Below are 12,312 nucleotides of genomic sequence, written 5' to 3'. Positions count from 1 at the left end.
TTTGCCTTCTGCTTTCCCTCTCGAGCTCATCCATCCTCCAAGTGCCACCCTTTAGATGTCCAGTGCCCATATATGCACTAGCTGGAGATGGCGAACTTTCCAGAAAATGCTCATTAATAGTATTATACCAAAAACTAACACAACACTGAAAATCAGCTATACTTCAATACTGAAAAAAGAGGAGAGGGGAAATAACTTAAGTCTTTCCTGGCCTGAGCCTTAAACTCACGGAAAATGGCGAATGAGAAACTGTAAGCCTCGCGGAACAATGCTGGATTCCAGTCTCCCACTCTGTACCAGGAGAGGGTCCCTAATATCGGCACCCACCCCTGACCCAGCCCCGCAAATCCACACTGAATCTCTAGCCCTGGAAGATAATAACTGAACATTTAAACAGCAACACTAGACAGTAAAGAAAACCTTTAAAAGATATCAACAAGTATAAGCGAATGACGGGGAACGAACCGAATCAGAACCCTTTATTTTATTCTCTTTCGGGTTTAAACTTAGAGGTTCATGCTATGGAGCGCGCTGGGGGGGGGGGGAGCATAACTCCAGCAAAATTGCTACCCGAGTGTGGTGACTTTACCCGGTCTCGCTTCGTCTGGGTCTCCTAACTCAGCAAAAATCTTAAACACGCACGCGCAGTAGGACCAATTATGAGGAACTATTCGTTGGCGGAGAGATTAGGCAGGGTTGGCAGAGCGTTTTCACAAAACAAAGTCATAAAAGGAAGCAGGTAGAAACCCATAGCTATCCTTACCCTTGCTCCCGGGCCAACTGAACAGAACTTTCCAGATTCCAGACCGCTTTCTCCCCTTAGGCAAGTGTCTCCCGCGACCTAGCCCTAGGAAAGCCCGCCGGGTCGTTTCACATTGTTTCCTTGCTGATACGAAAGTTGGGCTTCTTATATGGCTGCAGTTTTAATTTATTATAATTGTAAAATAAAAGTGAAATCTAAATATATGGCCAGAGGGAAGCTAGAAGATGAAAGGTGCGTGAAAGAATCCGAGAACAACCCTATAGGGAGTCCCAGAAAATGCAGCCTGCTACATTGCACTGACAGCCCACCGCGGCCTGGCAGAACGGAGGGTTTCAGCGCAGACCTGGAATCCTGAAAGGCCGAGTGTCCTGGGCCCGCTAGGGACCAACTTAGGCAGTGGCAGTGAGTGCTGTCAGCGAGCCTGAGCTGTGGGAATGGGAGGTGTCGCTCCTAGCCTCGCTTCAAGGCTCTCCTCGCTCTCCGGAAAACCAGTAAAGGACACTAGCTACCAAAACGTACCTAGCACTTGACTCTGCCAAAGTTGTTAACCTAACTGCACCAGCTTCTCGTCACTGCGCTGCGTTTTCCAATCCTCGAGTGCTCTCTGGGACTGGCTGGAACTCGGCTAGTGCTTTTCAACGCCCACCTAACATTCCAGGTCTCCGCTTTCTCCAGAAGAACCCGTTCGCGTTTCGCTGTCAGTAGGTACAAGAAAATATCACCTGGGAAACAGTAGCTTCTCCGCTCGGACTTAAGGTCGAATTTCTTCCTAATTTCTTGGATCGCATGGAAATTGTTTAAAGAATTAGACAGGAGAAGGGAGAACAGCCAATGGAGCACTAGGTGACAGGGATAATGGAGTAGCGGACATTTGCCTTAATTTCTCACGGTTTGCAGGCACCTCAGATGGATGATGGATATACTATGGTTCCCATTCCCATCCTTGAGAGATTTTTTTTCACTGTTTTGTTTTTCTTGACAGGGAGCAATTTTTGGCTTGGACTATTGGCAAGCCTCTTGTACAGTGCTTCTGATCGATGCTGGACCTCGGCGTGTTGGCTGCTCTCTCTGCAGATGGACTCTTTTGGCAAAAATTGAGCCCCTGCATACCGTCTGGGACTTCCAAGGCAAGCATGGTCTGGGGTAGACAGTCAGGAGCCCAAAGCTGGCAGTTGAGGTTCACATCTCATACCTCGTTGGTGCTCACAACCCAGAGCCAGCAAAGAAATCCAAGTTTGTGAAGATAAACTGAAAGGTAGGGTGCAGAAGTACTGTTCCAGTCTAAGTGCACTGACTAGGGAATGGTACATTGCTGTCGAAGGTGCCCCACTCATCTCCCTTGGAAAAGTCTTTTTGTGCTGGGATCAGGAACTCTTTTCCTGCCTAAGGACAAGATGATTCAAGGTCGATAAGAATGACAGTCAGAAATGGAAGTGACTGGTAAATCCACATGCAAAGAGAATTTTAAAATATCCTGGAGTATCCTAATTCTAAAAATAATAAGTTGATTGCTATAAGATCAGGACTAAAGTCAGCTCTAGTCAGCAGATCACCTATAAAAATTGAAAGTACTTAGGATAGATATCATTCATTTTGTTTACTTCTCAGAACATAGCTATAACAACAACTCTTTTAGAACAGAAGTGAAGCATGTACATATCAAAAGCATAAACTTAAGGGATAACTAGATCTTCATGAGACGCAGAAGACAGCTGGGTAGCTGCATCAGACCATACCCAATGGGGTGGTCTGCCAAGGCAGGAACTGGGCACCCTTTCAGCTGGGAGGCAAAAAAGAATGCATAGCTTTTTCTTTCCTTTTGGTGGATGGATGTCTCTGAAAGCAAACTGACACAGACAAAAAAAATCCCTGGTAACAAGCAGAAAGACACTAATTTTTATAAAGATATTTATGTCCTAATATTAAAAGAGTTTTTAGACTGAACACATGTGAGTTACAGACACAGAAAAGGCCTCTGATTGTATGATACAGCTACATTTGTTTTTGAAGCATCCGCTTTTAATCAAAACAAGTATGAAATAATGAGATGGCTGAGTTGGGAATCTGTGAGGAAACTGAATGTGCCTTCAGGGAAAAGGGTACTGTCCATCTTTGAACTGCAGAGGAGCACTGGAATGTACTACGCATCATGCCATCCTTTCAGGTGGAATACACTGTACTTTGGTGGTGCAGAAGCCTCTTTCTTCCCTTTCTTCCTCAACTCTTCCTCCATCCATAGGCTCTCCCCAGAATTTAAAGTCACAGGAAAGACCAAGAACTGAACAAGAGTTTGGCCTGCTACTTCTCTGGGTCCTGGGGTCTCCAGCGATAAAGATGGGGTAGGACTGACAAAGGGGCCTGTTTGTCTAACTTTCAAAATTCTGGAGTTAAAATTAATGGGAAGGGTGTGTCATAAAAGAGGAAAGTCTGTGATGAGGGCCGACCAGAAAAAATTGTTGCTAGAGACAAACAGACCAGTAAATTTGCTTTTAAGGTAATTTACTCTTTAAGCCATCCTCCTTTTTGAAAGTGAGCCTGGCTTTATTCTGTGTAGGCTGGTGGAATTAAAAGGATTTCTTTTCTATCTCTAAGGAATATATTTTCCAATTCCATTGAATTAAAAAAATCATTGTAAGGAAAACCAACTAACTGTATCCTAAATTCTAAAGTGTTTTGAATGAGTTTAAGAGAAATTCTGAAGAGGATTGAATGGGACTTAGAGGAATTACAATGTGAGATTTTCTTCATTCATTTCAGGCTGTTGTTTTTTAATTAGTCCTGAATCTGGCTAAGTGAAATTGTTTGGGAGAAATAAGTCACAAACCTGGAAAAAAACAATACAAGCTTATACATCAACCCCAACCATTGCTACTACTATCAAAGAGTTGAGACTCACCTTCTCCATGATAGTCTCACAGTCTGCTTATTGTGCATTGTGACCCAGATCTTTCTTTTCCCTTTCCCTCTCTGCATCCTTAACCTCCCGTTAGACCCTTAAAAATTGAGGGGATCTTCAAACTCCTATACTTGACACTCAGCAGGGAGGAAATTTTAATGAATCTCAGGAAAGGGGGCAGCTAAAATCCTAACTCTACATCTCTGCTCTACTGGTCCCACAGGACCCTTTCAGAGAGGCACTATTCATAGACTCTTAGCACGAATCTGGGACTGGAGAAATACAGAGGACTCTACCAGCCCCATATCCTCAGCCTCTCCTAAGGTATGAAGTGGTTAGGTACAAGGAAAAAGAACCTGGGCATGTCACCAAGTAACTCACAAAAAAGAAGAGGTGAATGGCACATAGTGGTTACCTCAGGAAGGTTGAAGCCAGGAGTAAACCCTGAGGCTTACTCAAGGAGTATTTGTCGTGTATTACAGGCTGACCAGAACACAGTGAGTAAAAGGAGGAGCTAATGTATAATGCAGAGCACCTGGAAGTCTATCCATTATAGGCCAGTCAGCAACACAGAAAAAAGAGTGATTAGAAAGAGATTCATTTTACATCAGAGTTTAAATATACCTGTGTGGAGGGGAAACATCATGATTTAAAAGTGTTTGCAGATGCTTGCTTATACCTTAATGATTTATAGCAAGTCATACCTCCTAACCTTGCTCAACAACAACAACAACAAAAGCTGTGTTAGGGAAAACAGATGAAACCAGCACAAAATCCATTCAGCACTTCAGCAACAGGGTTTGGATTTCAGATGTTCTCCTGGAGGATAAGATTTTGTTTATTTGGGCTGAATGAAATCAGGGATGTGCCTAAAGAGGACTTGTTCTTCATCCCACCCTAAGCCAGAGATTTCCTTCTCTTAGTTACAAATTTGTGTTTCTGTTTCATCATCAGTTTTTGTGTTGGAACTGATGAGTATCTGTGCATGAGATATTACTCAAAATAATAAACTCCTGACTTTTTTAGGTCTCTGTCAATACAGGAAAAGGCATCACACACCCTAGAACCAGAGTACCAGCTGAAACCAACTTCAAAATGTTATATTTTTCTACATAAGCACTTCCAGAAGGGATTTGTTAGACTTACTTTGTATTTGTTGAAGAAGATTTTGGTCTTGAAATCCAGCACTGCAGGGCATATTTACAGGGCTTCAATGCAGAGTTGAATGGCTCTGCCTACATCCTACTCAGAGCATAGAGGCAGGAACCCTTCAACCCCTGTAAGGGGGCCCTGGGTTGGAGACATGCACATACCAAATTTGTCGCTTCCTGACCAGGATGCACAACCCAAAGTCTAGGGGAAATCTAAGGTTAGATTGCCCCAAGTTAACCCAAACCTCCAAGCCAAGAAATCATCTCCTCTCTCCTTTCTAAGAAAAAAAATTGATTGCAGGCTTTCCATTAGCTCCACTTGTCTTCTGGAGAGGTTCTGGCTAGATATCAGAATCAGTGAGAGAAAGTGGGAGTGGGGACATCGGCTGGGTTTGACATTCATGGGCTGGCAAGTGAGCTGAGCCAGTGGGATGTGCGCCAAAACTTTTAGACGTGGCTGGAGAGGCCTAGGTAGAGCAGATGTAACAAGGAGAAAGGACCATGAGAGGTACAATACCCACCTCAGGATATCCAGTTCCTATTTATCCAGCCCACTTATCCAGACTTGGTTGGGGCCACCTTGCAGACCCTCTGCCTTGGCTCTTTTATTGAATCTCCCAACTTGCAGAGCAAAGTGCTGCCACTGAGTGAATGCATCAGACACTGCTCCAAGAGATATGTAATGAGTGCAGCCAACAGAAGTTGCACCAAAAAACCCAGATCTCCTCGCCGCAGTTAAAGAAACCATAAACTTTCATGCCATCCTGGCCTCAGGTGACAGCCCCATTCCCATTTAATTCTCCACGGACACCTAGGAGAATTCATTGTGCCACTGTAAATGACGTCTACTCTATTTTACTTCCCACCCTACAACATACCTACCCTCTTCTCTAACCCTTCCAAGATCCTCCACCGAGCTCCAGAGCTGGGAGGCAATGGGCAGGGCACAGAGCAGCTGCATTGGTGGCCTGGACAAGAGCTGCTAAATGATGCACCTGGTGACATGGAGCGAGGAGAAATTGCAGCGATTGTGGAAAAGAAGATGGTGCTTTGGAGCTCTAGTGAAGCTCAGCCACACCGCAGCCACCCAGATTTCACTGTGGGTTATCCAGCTCCTAGGTCTTCTTCTAGAGGTTGAGGACACATTGCCTCTGGATCATGTTGTAAGATATGAGCCCGTTCTTTAAGTAAGACAGACTGGGAGAAAAAAACTTGCTGTGAGAGCCTTCTGTTTCTGCAAACCAGCATATCTATTTTCACCTCAGCCCTCAAACTAACCTCCTGTGTGGGGCTTGGTTAGGTGGTGGCAGAACTGACACACTTTCAGAATATTCAGCTACCAGTGGAAAAATATTAACGGATATCTTCCTATCCTCGTCCTATCCTTGACTGCACACACTGCCTTATCTGCCACACTGCTACAACCTGATTTCCTGAATGGGAAGACCTGGTGGTACTCAGCAGAGAATATCCTCTTTGCATTGATGAGAATGTACACAGCCAGTCAACAATGAGGAGCAGGAGTGAGAGCAAGTGAGAGGTGTGAAGAGACAGCTAGCAGCAACTGCCTCCCACCTGGGCTTTTTAGTTTTAATTCTCTGCTCTCCACTTTTCCACAGCTCTATGCATCTTTTTCACTATTGTTTTGCAGCCCATACAAAACATCTTCATTTGTTGGTGTGTCTTCTAAAACTAAAGATTGTTCAGGGGCAGTTTGGGCAGCACCAGAGCATAAATTGATGGAAACCAAAAACTAACTATCCTCATACCTGCCACCTCTGTATACAGACACCTGCCTTCCAACCTATCTACCCTCACTTCTCTCACTTTCCTTCTCTCCCCATGAAGTTCTAGTGGCCTCACAACAAAATAATCTGGGCCTAAGGAACTGTGACCAGGAAAAGAGGCCAGACTTTGTGTTAGTCAGCATCCAGTCTTTGCACCTAGTACCTCTCCGTCCCACCCACTACCCTCCGCTTTTTTTTTTTTTTTTGCCATTCATGTTTGTTTTTTGTTTTAATTGTATTCTTTTTAAAAAAGCATTATAAATATACTGTTTACCGCTTTTTAAGTACAAGGTTTTGTAGTTAACTTATCCACATTGTTCTGCAACCAGTGCCCACAACATTATTATAGTTTTTTCTTTTTTTCTATAGACCAAAGCAAACTGGACATTTCAGAGGAATTGTACTCAGAATATGATCTGGAGTCATATCCTAAAATCTTGATTCTTAGGTGTGCGAATGATACATATGTTCTTTACATAAATATTTATTTATCTATCTGTTATCCAATTTTTACTGTGGTAAAATACACGTAACATTTACAATGTACAGTTCAGAGGTATTAAATACATTTATAATGTGCTACCATACCACCATCCAACTCCAGAACTCTTTCATCTTATAACATGTAAACTCTACACCTATTAAATAATAACTCTCATTGTCTCTCTTTTCCTCACCTCCTTGTGGCCTAGTCTACATCCCATCTCTATGACTTTAACCATTCTACATACTCCATATAAGAATAATAATAAGTTGTGTGTGTGTGTGTGTGTGTGTGTGTGTGTGTCTGTGATTGGCTTATTTCATTACCATAGTGTCCTAAGTAAAGTTCATTCATGTTGTAGCATATTGCATAATTTATTTCCTTTTTAAGGCTGAATAGTATTCCATTGTACAAATGTATAAACATATTTTGTTTATCCATTCATCCATCAGTGGACGCTTGGGTTGCTTCTACATTTTGGCTATTATGAGTAATCCTACAATGATAATTGTTGTACAAATACCTCCTCAAAACCTGATTTAAGTTCTTTTAGATATATGCTTAGAAGTGGAATTGCTGTATCTCATGTTAATTCTATTTTAATTTTTTTGATGAACTGCCACACTGTTTTACATAGCAGCTGCACAAATTTACATTTTCACCAATGATGCACAAGAGTTCCAGTTACTCCATATCCTCACCAAAAGTTGTTATTCTATTCCTCTTTTTTAAAACAGTAGCCACTCTAGTGTGAGGTGATACCTCATTGCAGTTTTGATTTGTGTTTCTCTATTGATTAGTGATGTACAACCTCTTTTAATCTTTTGACTACATGTTACTTGGGAGATATGTCTCTTTACCTATATTTAATTGTTATGGTTGTTGTTGAGCTGTAGGGTATATGTGTGTGTGTGTCTGTGTATATATATGTATATATGAATATGTGTGTGTGTGTGTGTGTCTATTCTGGACATTAATCCTTTATCATATGTATGATTTACAAATATTTTCCCCTATTCTATAGTTTCCCTTTTCACTGTGTTTTTGTCGGTATTAATGCACAAAAGTTTTTAAGTGCAATATACTACCATTTTTAAAACTTTTGCTCTGGTTGACAATGTTTTTGGTGTCATATGCTGAAAATTGTTGCCAAACCTAATGTTGTAAAGCCTTTTCTCCTATTCTTTTCTAGGAGTTTTATAGTTTCAGATTAAACATTATAACTTTGGTCCTTTTTGAGTTAATTTTTCATATGGTGTAATCTTATAGTACAATGGCATTCTTTCCCACGTAGATACCTAGTTTTCACAAAGCCATTTGTTTAATAGACTATCTTTTCCCCACTGAATGGTTTTACCACCTTTGTAGAAAATAAAATAATCACATTTTTGAGGGTTTATTTCTGGATTTTCTACTGCCTAGATTCATTGTCTTTATGCCAGTCCAACCTGTTTTGATTACTATAGGCTTGTAATATGTTTTGAAATCAAAAATATTGTTATTTTGTTGAAGCTATTTTGGTTATTCAGGGTGCCTGACCACTCTGATTTTGTATTTGCCAGTGGAGAAGGAAGAGTTTCAGGTACATGATTTTCAGGGTTTGTTAGCATCCCTCATCTTCAGCTATGCCTGCTTTCTTAATAGTACCTAGAGAAGGAAACTTGGGCTTCAATGGGTAAGAGGCTGAAAACTAGTTCTCCAAGCTGGATCATATCTGCCACATTCAGTCAGGATGTTGGTGGGACAACCCTACAGACTGAGGGAAGTGAGGGACGGGCTCCCTATCTAAGAGATGCCAAACCCCCTACCCCAGGGTGGCCAGGATGTAGGATCCCTCCTGTGGTGGTCTACTCTGCCTGATGCACATCTTAACTCTTTTCTCCTACTAATATGGATCCTGGGAATCTCACAAGGTCTTGGTGCTTCAGACTGGGGACGTTCGGTCACTTCATTTTGCTGCTTCCCTAATCCACCTCTGCTGGCAGGCAGAGGCCTCACAATTGTGGCAGTGCTGGAAGGTAGCTACGAAGTGATGGCGTAACCAGCCACACTGAGTTCTACAACATTCAAGCAGGTGATGGTCTCTGAGTACGGTTTGGAAACTCCAACTCTGTCATCTTTTAGCTAAAGCCTGAGCTCCTCCTCATCCCCCGTCCCACTTTCCCTCCTTTGCCATCTTTTTATTGGTGTCATTAGCATGAAAATAGAACAAGTGTTTAGTACATTGCACACAGGAGGAAAACTGTTTACTGCTGTCTCCTGATTGAGGGTTTCCATTGTTGGAAATGATACCAAGTCCAAACTCATTCTGCTCACCACACGACAGACCAGTAAATCAGGAGATGAGGTGTTGGGGCAAGAAATAATGACTTTATTTGGAAAGCTGACAGGCCAAGAGGCAGACTAATGATTTGCAAAACCATCTTCCCCAAGTCAGAATTCAGACTCTTTTTATACTAAAAAGTGGAGGGATGTGGTTGGTTGTTGCAAACTTCTTGGAGTAGGAATTCTTGTTCTTGCAGCTGTCCGCCTGGGTCAGGTCTTGGTGCCCCTGTAAACCTCCAACAAAACAAATGTTATTTTCTATTTGCAACTTGTTATTTTTATGTAAGTGCAAAAGTATTAATACCCTTAAAGGTCAGAGCCTTGAGAACAGGCTGTCCTGTATATTTCAGGCTAAAGGCAACATTATTTTACAAAAGTGCAGAACCAGCCTAGAAAACAGAGCACAGGTTTAAAGCCAAAAAAACAAAACAAAACAAAACAAAAAAAAACCCAGATCTAATGCAGAGTCAGATTTGTTCTCTTCTCTTACAGGTACCCACTGTCAATGTCCATTCTACAATCTTGTGGGAAGGGGTGATGACCATTGTGGTTACTTCCTGATGCACAGAGAGGTGAGAGGGTGAATATGGAACGGAATTGATCAGCCTAGGACAGGAAACATTCCTAAGAATCTTTAACTCAGTAGTATAATAATTAATAAATATTATAATTAATAATAATAATAAATAATAATAATTTTTCTTCCTTCCTTCCTTCTTTCCTTTCTTTTCTTCTCTTTTCTTTCCTTTTCTTTTCTTTTCTTTTTTACAACTACTTGAACCTGATAGACTCCTTAATACTTCATTGAACTTGGAGTTTTGGTTCCAGTTCCCAGTACACACCTATTCACTTTACTCTTGAGGCTGTGCCATATTTACACTAGATTCCCTGTGCTCTTTACTTGGACAAGCTTAAACAATCGTTGGTCTCTTTCCAGCTACAGTGAAACTATAATCTCAATACTCACCTTTTTTAAAGAGTAACCTTAAGTCTTCTAAGGGTTCACAAGACCATCGCTCCTCAGGCCTCTCAGGAGTTGGGTCACTTTCTGGTTCTGATGATGGTGGCGTGGCTTCACTCCACGTGTGATGAGTCCACGGCTTTACCCCAGCTAACCTGACAGACGAGTGTGCGGTCCCGTCCACCCTGCAGGCCGCTGATGCTCACGCCCTTGTTCCCTCCAGGTTTTAAGCAGGACTCGGTCTCCTTGTTGGGAAGGCTATGACTACTTCAGCTGCACAGGCAGGCCTGTGGAGGCAAACTCATGGGCAGAGGTGAGCAGAGCGCCCAGAGAGTTAACACACTAGGCAACTGTCAGGTCTTGTAGAGCACTTACAGATTCTGCGACCCAGGGAGCCACCTGGAACGGCCTACCGTACGGTATTTCAAAGGGACTTAATTTAAGCCTGCATCTGGGAGCCACTCTGCTCCTTAACAGGGCAAATGGCAAGGCCTTTCCCAAGTTACGTTAGTCTCCTGACATATTTTAGCAATGCTCCTTTTTAATGTACGATTCATTTTCTCGGTTTTTCCTGTTGATTGTGGTCTCTGGGATGAATGTAGTTGCCAGTTAACTTGCAATATGTTATACACTTGTTGGATTATGCTAGAGCAGCCCGTTATCACTTTGAAGAGTATTAGGCATTCCAAATTCAGAGACACTTTCTTTAAGGAAGGCTTTAACCACTTCAGATTGTCTCCTGTATTTCTATAGCATGTATAAGCTTTATTTCCCTGCCTGTATAAATGCCCATGAAAGCTCAACAAAGAAGTATTTCTTTTATGAAAAAAAGTTTTAAAATGTTCAGCATTTATGTTAATGTGAGTTAGGCACCCAAAAGACAAAGCAAAGAGTTAACATTAAGTCATGGTCCAGGTTTTCCCTTGTGAGAAACAAAAACAAGACTTATGGGACTCGATAAGTAAAGACCATCGAAGTAAACTGTATTTCAAATTTGTTTATATGAAAACGTATTAACGATCACCTTAAAGTTGTGTCCATCTTTTATTTTAAATGGGCATAGGCTCATCTACACTCATGTAAATGCAAACTCATGCAATGAACTCAACTAATACCTTTCTTAAGCTTTTAATATGAACACAGTTCTTTTTATGCAACCCAACAAAATCATATAAAGTGAAATTATTAGAAAAATATGCACCTTTCTTAATCTATATTGCATTTTTAATTACAGTTCAGATTATATGAAACACACGAATTTCAGGTTTTCAGACTAGCTGTGTCTTATAGAATATTAGCTATGGTCTTTATTTTGGCTGAAATGCAAAAATATGATTAATTTCTCAATAACAGATTAGTTAAAAATACTTTCCATTGACAGCAGTGCCAGTCCTAGAACAAAATATAAGTGAAACATATTTGTAAGTCATTTGTCTTTTAGTATCTCAAATATGCAGATTCTAACATTAAGCCCTTAATATGCATGTGCAAGATGTCCGAAGGGAAAGCTCACATATCTGGAGAACTAAAATTTTTTTAAATTAAAATACAATCAATTACAACGTGTCAGTTTCTGGTGTACAACACAATGTCCCAGCCATGCGTACGCATACATAGAAAAGTGTAATTCAAACAATTCTGTAAAGTAAGTTTGCTTTCAAAATTTAATTACACATTGCATATTGGATTTAAATTAACTTACAGTTAACTTATGACACATTGGATCATAAACACTAAATATGTAAAAGGATTTAAAAAAAAAACCATCCTTATGCAAAGATGGAACTAAACTCTGCAAGCAGTGCGTGCTGAGTAACCAGTCACTGCAACTGCTTCTTGGTTTGGCACAGTGACGGTGGTCAGAGGCCTCAGGGAAAGAATATTCAAGTACACACCCAGGTAAAACCAAGTCTGTCTAGTTTGTCTTTAATGGCAGTGACAAGAC

This window comes from Camelus dromedarius, chromosome Y (assembly GCF_036321535.1).
Source record: "Camelus dromedarius isolate mCamDro1 chromosome Y, mCamDro1.pat, whole genome shotgun sequence".
In the NCBI taxonomy this organism is placed as follows: domain Eukaryota; kingdom Metazoa; phylum Chordata; class Mammalia; order Artiodactyla; family Camelidae; genus Camelus; species Camelus dromedarius.
The sequence above is the reverse complement of the archived record's forward strand: the minus strand, read 5'-3'. Positions refer to the sequence as shown.